At 40.6% G+C, this 11,967-nt stretch overlaps 1 long non-coding RNA gene across 1 annotated transcript in view; it reads right to left on the reverse strand.

The window, feature by feature from the left end:
* Positions 1 to 397: 397 nt before the first annotated feature.
* Positions 398 to 11,967, reverse strand: part of LOC112550761 — a 15,843-nt gene continuing 4,273 nt past the window's right edge. Inside the window, exon 4 of the long non-coding RNA XR_003094757.1 lies at positions 398 to 710. This is a non-coding gene — a long non-coding RNA (uncharacterized LOC112550761). The remainder of the gene's footprint in view (positions 711 to 11,967) is intronic.

The raw sequence follows: 11,967 nt of genomic DNA on the forward strand, positions 1-11,967 counted from the left end.
TGAGGCAAAAGGGATTGGCTACCAGCTTTGCTGGGGCTAAACCCTTCCCAGCAGGGCTTTAAATAACCCAAACCAAATACATTAGTGTTTAAAAAGTGGAACACTTTTCAAACCCTTTTTTCCATACTGGTTATTAGCTAGAGACTCCATTCTCATTACCGCAATAACTTTATCTAGGGAGACAGGAGTAACATCATCTAACTGCCTGACTGTACAGAAAAAGCAGAGTTTTGCTCTGCAAGCATGAAAGACAGTTGTACCTTTCAAACAACTGTCTTAATGTGTAACTTGGGCTTAATTCAAGTGTTGCACCCTTCAGTTTCATTTAGTTCCAAGGTTTCTTGTCTTTAATGGCCAAAGCAAAGATCCTGAACTTTGTTTACTATGTAACCTGTCACTTTGATACAAAACCCAAAGCCTTTTTCCAACTTTCAAGAAAAGAAGACAAGACGTGCTAGTTTTTCCTGGCATTTATTTCTGCTTTGCAAAATCTATTCAGACTCAGACAGTTACTTTTGAACACTAGGAATAGGTGTTAAATTGAGATTATGGTAAACAACAAATTTCTTTGGTGAGGGAAGAAATTATTTCAGGAAGACACAAGCGAATTAAGCAGTTACATGTCATTTACTGTATGTGTTGATCAGAAAGTGAGTGATGAGCTCCTTCTCAAGGGTAGCTGGTCCATGGAATGCTATATAACTCTAACACTAAGAAAAAGAAAGTCATATGTTAAACTGAAATATATCTACTTATAATTATATATAATGAAATAGGCACTTCCCCCCACTTTTCATTTCCAAATGGAAAAACACAGGATCAGATCTTTCTTGGCATGCTTGCTATTTTATTTATGTTTCTAAGAGTAATGCAGTTTCAAACTTTTTTCTCTCACACTTATTTTCATTATGATTGTGACAGCTTGCTTCTGTTAAGGATGACATTAACTTGCCTTTTAACATGTCATTGCTGAGATCAATGTTTCCCTTACTAAGAAGGGAATAACACCTTTGTTGACAAGGTCTACAGCATTTAAACTGTGTTTGGTAACAAGCTCTGATGATCCACAAAAAGTTTAATGACTACTACAATATTGTGTGGAAATAGCAAGCAATTGTTCTTTATTGGCTGTATGTAGCTCTTATTTAGTAATGCTAATTAGACACTAATTATAACTTTTACAGATTGCTTGGTAGTTATACTTAGTAGATACTGAAGTAATTACTATAGATCATATCCTCCCTTCCCACATAAAAATGCATGGAAGGGTAGATTTATCTTGAAACAACCCAAGTTTTCAAGTGCCACTGCCTGCAGACGTGGAATTAACTCTCTGTAAGGTAGGTCACATCAACAGGGTAGAATTGGCAAGGCATGTAGCCCGCCAAGATAGCTAGGGATTGAAAAGCCAGGAAAGAACAATCCTATGCATCCTTCTTGCCACTGACCTCCCCTTCTACTGGCTTTTGCTTGGCACGCATTAGAAATATATGCTATTCAGTGATTGCCATCTGCTTATCTAGCATATCATGTGACTAGAGATGTGCCACATGGTTGAGCACTAGGAAACACATTTCATATCAATGACCTACAGGGAAGAATATGCACGTGAGAAAATTTGCCATTTATTTTATTTATTTAGCTATTTACACATGCATTTTATATGCCACCCTTCCCAACAAAGGCTTAGGGCAGCTTACAGCAAGAGAAACGCATTTAAAAGGGCAACTAGAATAAGTAAAACAAAATAACAAAATAAAATAAAGCAGAGACCTGCTAAACAATCTCTTGGGTTAGTTTTGGTTGCTAAATGCCCTGCCCAAACAGAAAGGTTTTCCAGCACTTCCAAAAGATGCCCAATGTCAGGCTTGGAGGCCTGACTTCTAAGAGTGACCTCCCATGCAATCAGAGTCAGTGTACTGATGGTACTTGTAGCAGATTACTCTCATCTGACCTTAGGCTTTGCAAAGGGGCACAGGGGAGAAGGCCGTGAAAAACTGAGGATTGTTTTGGGAAGCAGGTCAAAACAATGGAAATGTGTGTCAAAAAATCATACTAAGTTCAGACATGAAATGCCTGCATGAAGGAAAATTAAGTTATATTTATTTAATAGAGACAAGATATAAACAGATTGGATTATTATAGCAGAAGGAACAGCGAGCAGTATAATGTTTTAGTAGAGACTTACAGGTGGTTAGAAGTATTTACAGAGGAAGTTACTTTTCCTTTGCTACATTCTCCTTTAAACCCCTTTGTGCTGTCTCTTAACCTTCCCTTTAAAAATATGGGTTTTCTCTATCACTTGAGGGCTATATGCCTAGCTTTTTTTTCTATAACATATATCAACTCATACACCAAGTTTAAGTTAGCTAGTGTTCTATGGAAATGGAAGTTGATTTAAGCATTTTAAAAACTTAGGTGGATTGAGGCCACTCATTTAAAAAGTTGCTTTCAGACAGTGCAGTTTTAAGAAAAAAGTAAGTGCCTTTTCAGTTAATACATGACTAGTGGGATACTTTGCTCAAATTTGAAATATTTGTTTCATGCTAATAGCCTTATCATGAATAAGTAGAAATATATCGTAAAAATAATCTTGAATGCTCCAAACACTCAGGATGTAATTTCAATTGTTTACAAATGCTTCATTCTTTGTTCTTCAAATGATACCTCCCAGACATAGATCTTGACATAATAAATAAATAAATAAATAAATAAGTAGAGGTTGTGGCTGATTAGAAGTGAAAACAAGCCCTGGTTTGACATGTTATCTTGATTGGGCTTATCAAAGTTCACATCATTCTAGTCCCAATTTATGTTATGTGTGGTATATATCTTTTTGGTTGAACAATTACATTATTCTAAACAATTATATTGCTATGATACACATAATGCGTGGCTCCTGAGCATAAAGTTCTTTAATGATGGCAGACTGTAAAGTGGTACAGTTCACTTTTAAAAGGTCATGCATCTTTTTTCAGTAGATTAACATTTTATCTCTTAATGGTGTTAAGAAAAGGTCAAAGATTCTAACAGATGGAATATGGAAAGCTTCTATTGAAGAAGATCAATGTGTTAAGCATCAATATAAGTCCAGAAACATAGCCATTTAATGACTATTGTTCTTGTTTTATTTTAAATTATCACTAACCTGACTATTGGAATGCTAAAATTAAATTTTCATGTTTGTAAAGGAATGATTTTGTTCCTGCACAGATGCTTATAATCTATAGGATAATTATGTTTTTTATTTGTACAATATTTCCTTGCTGTACAAAAAAAAGGACCCTCAAATAATTAGTTTACCCTTAGGCTAACAGCCTAACATTGACATCTAAATGAATGTGGAAGAATGATCTCCAATGGCAAAAAGGGAGTTAATGTTATATTAGTTTAACTGAATATGTTTGCAATAATTAGATGGGATATGAAATTTAAATTGCTTAGCTCCTAAAAAATATGCTGTTAAAGAGAAACTTCTGACCTTGGTGGTAATAGAGGCTTTACTTATTATAAGAATGTTCAAGATATTTGTGTAACAGATCTATTTAACAGTAGAAGATCAAAATGTTTTTGGTCCAGACCTGGCAAAGATTTATGCGCAGACTTAACTCTAAGCATGTGAATAGTCCCGTTGACTTCAAATTTAGAGTTCAGAATTTGCAAAGTGCTTGCAATAGACTGTACACTCTTCTGAGCTATGGGTGTAGCTATGTCAGTGTTGATAGAATGTCCACCAGAATGAGCTACAGAAATGAATTCCTGAATGCTATTATAATTAGGGACCACTGGAATTTGTGCCAGAAGTGTACTGCATGGTGGCTTCTTTAATCTTGGAGTTTTTCCCATGTGCTCCCCAAGTGGTGGAGCCACTGCAGCCCCTCCACCAATCAGCAGTGGGAGGCAAAAACTGTGGCATATTTAAAACCAGTTTTTGCCTCCTTGCTGATCAGGGGTGAATGGCAGGGCCGGTGAGGCCACTTTGCTAATCAATAGTGGACAGTGGGGGGGAGGAGGGGAGGGAGAAGGAGGTATGCAGGGGAAACTCCAAGATTAAAGGAACCACTGTGCAGTGCACTTCCAGCGCATATTCCAGTGGTCCCTAATTATAATTTAGCTGTTGAAAATAATAGTCAAAGTGCTGGAAGTATCTTAAAGAAAGTCATCAAATAGTTTTTGAAAATTGTTTGAGTCCAAGCAGTATACATATGTATTTTTCATGTTTACTTATTTTTGAAGCTCCTGCTACCCCCAGGCAGTCTCATATTTTCTCATATGCAATACACAACTTTTTTCCTAAAAGTGAGACCCCCAAATCTTGGTTGTGTGTGTTAAGCAGGGAAGCTGATATGCATGGCATACACCTGCCAAGATGGTTGCTGCTCATGTCTTGCTCAGCAATCTGAAGGGACGGACTCCTGTATTAACCTCCTCATGGCCATAGCTATTTGCTAAGCACTGTACCTTACGTCTGAAGGAGCAAGTGAGCTTCTGGTAGTACCTTGATGAGGCTTGTGATGTGGAAACAACATTTTATTGACAGGAACTTATACAAAGAACTACTTACAGTAGAGTACTGCCCTTGCAAGGACCTGGGGCCTAATCCTTTGTGACAGAGTAAGTCCTCCTAAAAGCATAGGATGTCCCAGAATTCTGGAGACATAGAGTGTCTGGAAAGTGTGGAATGCCAGAAGATAGTCTAGGTGAGGTACCTGGCACAAGGGAGTTCCTGTTGCCTGCTGATTCACCCAGACTGTTTCCTGGAATGCCACACTTCCTGGATACTCTATGTTCCAAGGAAGACTTACTCTATGTCACACAGTGGTCATGACACTGGAAAATTATTTTTTTCTACACTCTGCCTTCCAAAAACAAAGTGTGTGTTTTATTTTGGGGCACACTGTATGCAAAAAAAGTGTGAATTTTATTTGGAGGTGTGGCGGGGCGTATGATGTAAGAAAATAGGTATGCCTGCAAAATGATAGCACATGGAGAATAGGAACTGATTTCATAGATTTCATAGACATTAGGGATGGAAGGGACCTCAGGAGATCATCTAGTCCAGCCCCCTGCCCCAGGGGCAGGAAGTCAGCTGGGCTCAAAGGATCCCAGCAAGATAAACATCCAAATGTCTCAAAGAAGTCCAGACTAGGTGCTTGCACCACCTCTGAAGGCAGTCTGTTCCAGGCCTTTGGAGCTCGGACAGTAAAGAAGTTCTTCCTTATGTCTAGTCTGAAATGGTCTTGGAGGAGTTTGTGACCATTTGACCTTGTCATCCCTTGGGGCGCTCTGGTGAACAGGTGTTCCCCCAGATCAGGTTCCCCCTGAGCCTGCACTCTTCCAGGCTGAGAATTCTTGCTCCTTGGGGATCATACATGAAAAAGTTCAATCAATATGTTATACTGATTGAGATAGGAAACAGGCCTGTTGACAGTCTCTGGGTTTGGGTCACAGGGGAGAAAGCAACAAGGGTGATGATCATGGTGGGGGTCTGCCACAGACCACCAGCCCAGGAGGATGAGGTGGATGAGGCTTTCTTCAAACAGCTAGACCAAGTTTCTAGATTACAGGCCCTGGTTCTCATGGGGGACTTCAATCTCATGGGGGACCCCCATCACTTCATGACATCCGCTGGAAGGTCAATACAGCAGTGCTCAGGCAATCGAGAAAGTTTTTGGAGAGTGTTGGGGCAACTTCCTGGTACAAGTGTTAGAGAGGCCAACTAGGGGCTGTGCTCTTCTTGACCTGCTGCTTACAACCAGTGAAGAATTGGTGGGGGATATAGTAGTGGATGGCAGCTTGGGCAGCAGTGACCACAAGATGATTGAGTTCAGGATCCTGAGGAAAGAAAAGAAGGAGAGCAGCAGAGTAAGGGCCCTGGACTTTTGAAAAATAGACTTTGACTCACTCAGGAAACTCACGGGCAGGATCCCCTGCCCATCTGAGGGGGAAAGGAGTCCAGGAGCGCGGGTTGTATTTTAAAGAAACCTTACTGAGGGCACAGGAATGAACCATCCCAATGCTCAGGAAGACTAGTAAGTATGGCAGAAGACCAGCTTGTCTTAGCAGGGAACTCTTCATGAGCTAAAACACAAAAAAGAACTTTACAAGAAGTAGAAACTTGGACAAACGACTAAGGAGGAGTATAAGAAAATTGCTTGGGCATGCAGAGATGAAGTCAGTAAGACCAAAGTGCAACTAGAGTTGCAACTAGCAAGGGATGTAAAGAGTAACAAGAAAGGTTTTTACAAGTATGTCAGCAACAAAAGGAAGATCAGGGAAACTGTGGGTCCCTTATTGAATGGGGGAGGTAACATAGTGACAGATGATACAGAAAAGGCAGAATTAATCTATGCCTTTTTTTTTACCTCAGTCTTCACAGGCAAGCTCAGCTTCCAGACTTTTGCACCTGGCAGCATAGTCTGGGGAGGAGGTGAGCATCCAACAGTGGTGAAAGAACAGGTTACAGAATATACAGAGAAGCTAGGCATGTACATGTCCATGGGGATGGATGGGATGTACCCAGTGGTCCTAGGGAGTTGGTCAGTGTGACTGCAGAGCCACTGGCCATTATCTTTGAAAACTCATGGTGGTCAGGAGATGTCCCAAATGATTGTAAAAGGGAAAATATAGTGCCCAACGTTAAGAAAGAAAAGACGGATCCAGGGAAGTACAGACCAGTCAGCCTCACCTCAGCCCCTGGAAAAATCATGAAGCAGGTCCTCAAGGAATCCATAGTTAGATAGTTGGTAGGGTCAGAAGGGACCCGAACAGATCATCAAGTCTGACCCATTGCCATGGGCAAGAAAGAATGCTGGGGTCAATGGCCCCAGCTAGGTGATTATCTAGCCTCCTTTTGAAGACCCCCGGGGTAGGAGCGAACACCACTTCCCATGGAAGTTGGTTCCAGATCCTAGCTGCCCTGACAGTGAAGCAGTGATGTCTAGCCTGAATCTACTGTCAATCAACTTGTGGCTGTTATTCCTAGTTACTCCTGGTAGTGCTCAGGGGAACAGGGACTCTCCCGTTCCCTGCAGGTTCCCTCTGGTAAGTTTATAGATGGGCACCAGATCCCCTCTTAGCCTTCTCTTGTGAAGGCTGAACAGGTTCAGGTTCCATAGCCTCTCCTCATAGGGCCTGCCCTGCCCTGCTGCCCCCTGCCTATGTGAGTGGACCTCCTCTGGACCCTCTCAATGCTATCCACATTCCTCCTGAAGTGCGGCGCCCAGAACTGGATGCAGTACTCCAACTGCGGCCTGACCAATGTCACATAGAAGGGGAGGACCACCTCCTTGGACCTGCTCGTGATGCATCTGTGGATGCATGACAAGGTGTGGTTAGCCTTACTGACTGCATCCTCATACTTGCGGCCCATGTCCATCTTGGAATCAATAATGACTCCAAGATCCTTTTTCTGCCTTTGTGCTGATGAGAGGGGAGTTCCCCAGCCTGTAGGTATGCTGCTGGTTCTTCTCCCTAGGTGCAGTACCCTGCACTTGTCAGTATTGAATCCCATCCGGTTCTCATCTACCCACCCCTGTAACCTGTCCAGATCTAGTTGTAGCCTGTCCCTCCCTTCTATTTTGCCCGCCTCTCCCCACATCTTAGTGTTGTCTTCGAATTTGAACAAGGTGCTTTTCACCCCCTCGTCCAAGTCGCTGATGAAGATGTTGAACAGTGTGGCCCCGAACACTGAGCCCTGAGGGACCCCACTGCCCACATCCTTCCAGGTTGAAAATGACCCATCCACCACCACCACTCTGGTTTCTCAGCATTTGGAGGAGAAAGTGATTAGGAATAGTCAGCATGGATTCACCAGGGGCAAGTTATGCCTGACCAAGCTGATTGCCTTCTATGATGAGATGACCAGCTCTGTGGATACAGGACAAGCAGTGGATGTGGTATACTTTGACTTCAGCAAGGCTGTTGATACAGCCTCCCACAACATTCTCGCAAGCAAGCTAAGCGAGTATGGATTGGATGAAAGGACTGTGAGGTTGACAGAAAACTGGCTGGATCATTGAGTTCAGGTGATAGTAATCGATGGCTTTATGTCTAGCTGGCAGCTGGTCCCAAGTGGAGTGCCCCAGGGGTTGGTCCTGGGGATGATTATCTTTACCAGTGGCCTAAAAGATAGGATGGGGTGTTCCCTCAGCAGGTTTGCAGATGACATCAAGTTGAGGGGAGTAGTAGATACACTGGAGAATAAGGTTAGGATTCAGAGAAACCTAGACAAATTGGAGGAATGGACTAAAAGAAATCTCATGAGGTTCAATATGGAAAAGTGCAAAGTCCTGCACTTAGGATGGAAGAATCCCATACACTGGTACAGGCTGAGGACAGAGTGGCTAAGCAGCAGCTCTGCAAAAAAGGACTTGGGAGTTACAATGGACAAGAAGCTGAGTATGCGCCAACAGTGTGCCATTGTTGTGAAGAAAGTTAACAGCATACCACATTGCATGAGGCAGAAAGTTGCCAGCAGATTGAGGGAAGTGATTATTCCCCTCTATTTGGCACTTTTGAGTCCACATCTGTGTCCAGTTTTGGGGCCCCCAATACAGAAATAATGTGGACAAATTGGAGAAAGTCCAGCGGAGGGGAATGAAAATGGTTAGGGGGCTGAGCCACATGACTTATGAGGAGAACCTGAGGGAACTGGGCTTATTTAGTCTGGAGAAGAGAAGACTGGGAGTAGATTTAATAACAGCCTGTTCTGATGTAGAACAAATTCATGGCTTTGTCCCCCTGTTCTGGCCCTTCAGTCCCCGCTGTCATGGAAGCACGTCTGTCTGTACAGAGCACTCTGATCGGTTGTTTCAGTAGGCTTTGTGATTGGCTGCTGAGACAACCAATCAAAACACGAATAAAGCATTATGGACAGACAGACAGACAGACAGACTAAGATTTTTATAATATTAGAATTCTGTTTCAAATGTGCTTAATTACAGGGTATTGTTCCTTTGACTGCTAAGATTCCACACAGAACCTGGAATCTAAAAGTCAAATGGGGCTCTCCCTAATATCAGCAAAATATACTCTGCAAGCCAGATTACATCCTTGGGGCAGATTTGTAACACCATTGCCCTCACTTGGCTTACATAATGGTAACAAAAAGGAACTTAAATAATATTACAATGCAGAAGATTAAATGGACTCCCAACTCTCTCTCTCAGCTGTCTTTTCTCTGCAGAGCTAGCAAGAGTTGAAAGCAGTAAATACTTATGTTTGTCACTTGAGTCAGCAGATGTAATTCTTCATACACATAGGAAGTAGCTCTACTACTTGGGAGAAAATGGAAGAAAATACCATTTTCACAATTACTTTTCACAGTAGAACCCTGCTTTAAATCAAACAAGCAAGTACTGAGTCAGCTCAGTGGCACAGCACAACAATTTGATCTGCTACGTGGCAGGCTTTAGTTTGGAGATACTAAACAATTCCTCATCTTGGGCTCCAGGATTATAAGTATGAGGAAAGATGATGCAATGCACTCAGCTGCTGAGGAGAGAAGGAGCAATCATATAACTCTTGAGAATTCTTTTGCGTAGAAAAATTTATCATGTGCCCTCAGGTGTAAGGGCCATGGCTGGAACATAACTTAATAAAGACAAACCAAGGTGTTGCAAGAGAATTAACGAGAATTTTAGTATTTGAACCTCAGATAAATTATTGTTGCTTAGTTGATGAAGGGGAAACTAATAATAACATTATGACTTTGTATGCAGCCAGTAGGATAGCAAATGTACCCAAGGTTTTTTATGCACCATATAACATTTTACTTTGTTTAATGCAGAGATGATCTTATTAGTCAAGTATAATCAATCCTCCCATCTTTTTACCTCTATAATACTCCTTCTTCATCTTCTTTCTATCTAATTTCTGAGAACATCTGCATTTAGCTTATCAGAGGCTCAATTGTCCTTTGGCAGCTTAAATAGTGTGCATTTTCACATACAACACACTTTCCTTGTTATAACTATGGAAGAGTCAACTGAGATACAAATTATTTTACTTGTGATATCATTGGTTTGATTTCAGTGTACAGCTATAGTTGATGAGACACCTGAAAATACTGGGAATCTGGTATTCCTCACTCACAGAATGCAAACATGAGCACCAGGAATTTATAATACCTAGGAGTATATGCAATAAATAAGATACAAGACATTTTTTTTCAAAAGATGCATATTTTGTCACTCAGTCATGTATCTGAGGATGTAATTTGATATTAACTATGCAAACCTGGTGATAAAATCTGATAGAGACCCCCATGGTAAATCTAGGTATTTGCTGGGTCCATTTCCCATTCTGTTTTAATCCTAGTGATATTTTGGGGGGGTTGTTTTTAGCCTCCAAGTAGTTCTGATCCTTGAGCTTTGTTTTCTTCTACCCTGCAGGGGACAGCATTGGGTAAAGAACAGTGGAAATCATATGATAAGAAAAAAAAGCATTTGCTTTCAATTATCAAATTTTACTTGGCTAATTGAGATACAAAAGAGTATTCAGTTTTCAGGTTAGTGCCACAATTTCTTTCTCCCTTCAGAAGCTTCTGAATTATTTATGACAAATAATTTGGCTGCCTACTTTACCCTCACCTCAACAGTAAAAAGGTTTCCCTTATTACTAACCACTAGCATTACTGAAGGGGAAAGAAATGATGTATAGTAATGCTATAACTTAAGGGTTTCTTCTCTTGACAGCTGTGTAAGCCTCAGTGTTTCTCAGCACCTATGTTGAAGCCCGTCCCTGCTGTCAACATAGGCATCAGTTTTCATGGGGGTGGGTAAGTGGGGGAATCAGTTTTCTACCATTAGCTGTCATTAAAATATATATAAACATGCACACACTCACCTACTGTATTTGTAAATGGGCATGTAAATTCAAGTAGAAATAGTTCTTTTTTCTTTTACCATGACATTGTTGCAACGACAACAACAAAAATGTAGTTTACCCTCAGTGGCTATACGTTTAAAAGTGATATTGTAAAAAGGTATATGGTAGCTTTGTTTATTTTGGACAGATGCAAAGAAGTATCTCTGAACTTCTGCCAGTGATCAAAGGAACTGATGATGTAGAACAGATTCATGGGCCATGTCCTATCAGCCTGCACTTTACCCATCATCCATCATCCAAACCCTAAGCCTTTTTCTGAGTGATGATTGCACCCTAAACACATAAAATTAATCACCACTCTAGCCCAGCCAGGTGTCTTGCCTCCAGAAATTATCTCATTGCAGCAAAAGAACTGCTAAAATCTGATATCTGTACTGCAATTTAATTTAAAGAATACTGCATAGTAATGGCAAGATCCATTTACATATTTGAAAAGTTTCTAGTTTCGAGCCATCAATATAAATTCTTGGAGAAATACGTCATTGGAAAAACAACTGGTTGATTATTAAATCAGGACAACTAAATACTTAGTAGGTTATCCAGTTTTTAATAGATTATTTCTATCATGATCTTAGTTTAATGTAGGCTTTAAAATTCAGTTTACTAACCTGGAGAGTGTGTGTATGCATCTGAGAAAATATAAATTCAACTGCTAGACTCAAACCCTAGTGAAGTGCAAGTTATGGGAGACTAACATTTACATAAATATTATCTACTATGCTCTTCAGGAAGCTCATCACCATTTTGTAGGATGGTGTATTTCTTTTTCCTTTTACCTTGCCAGCAAGAAAGTATCAGAAAATTAAACTAGTTTATGCATCCATTGTTTTGAAATTACAGTGTAGAAATCACTGCTAAATCTGACAGTAGCTGTTCAGTTAGCTAAATATACACTATTCAATATATAATTTAAGATAGATGGGTGCCTCATGCATTTTCATTTTCCATTTGTACATAAGCTCCCTATTTCACATACTGAATACACATTGCTTCTGTATTTCACATAAGTGGAAACAATTATACAGGCATGCAAATAAGCTACAGCCAATAATATATGGAAATAACATGCTATTTTTA

Source organism: Alligator sinensis, unplaced genomic scaffold, assembly GCF_000455745.1.
Source record: "Alligator sinensis unplaced genomic scaffold, ASM45574v1 scaffold173_5, whole genome shotgun sequence".
Lineage (NCBI taxonomy): Eukaryota > Metazoa > Chordata > Crocodylia > Alligatoridae > Alligator > Alligator sinensis.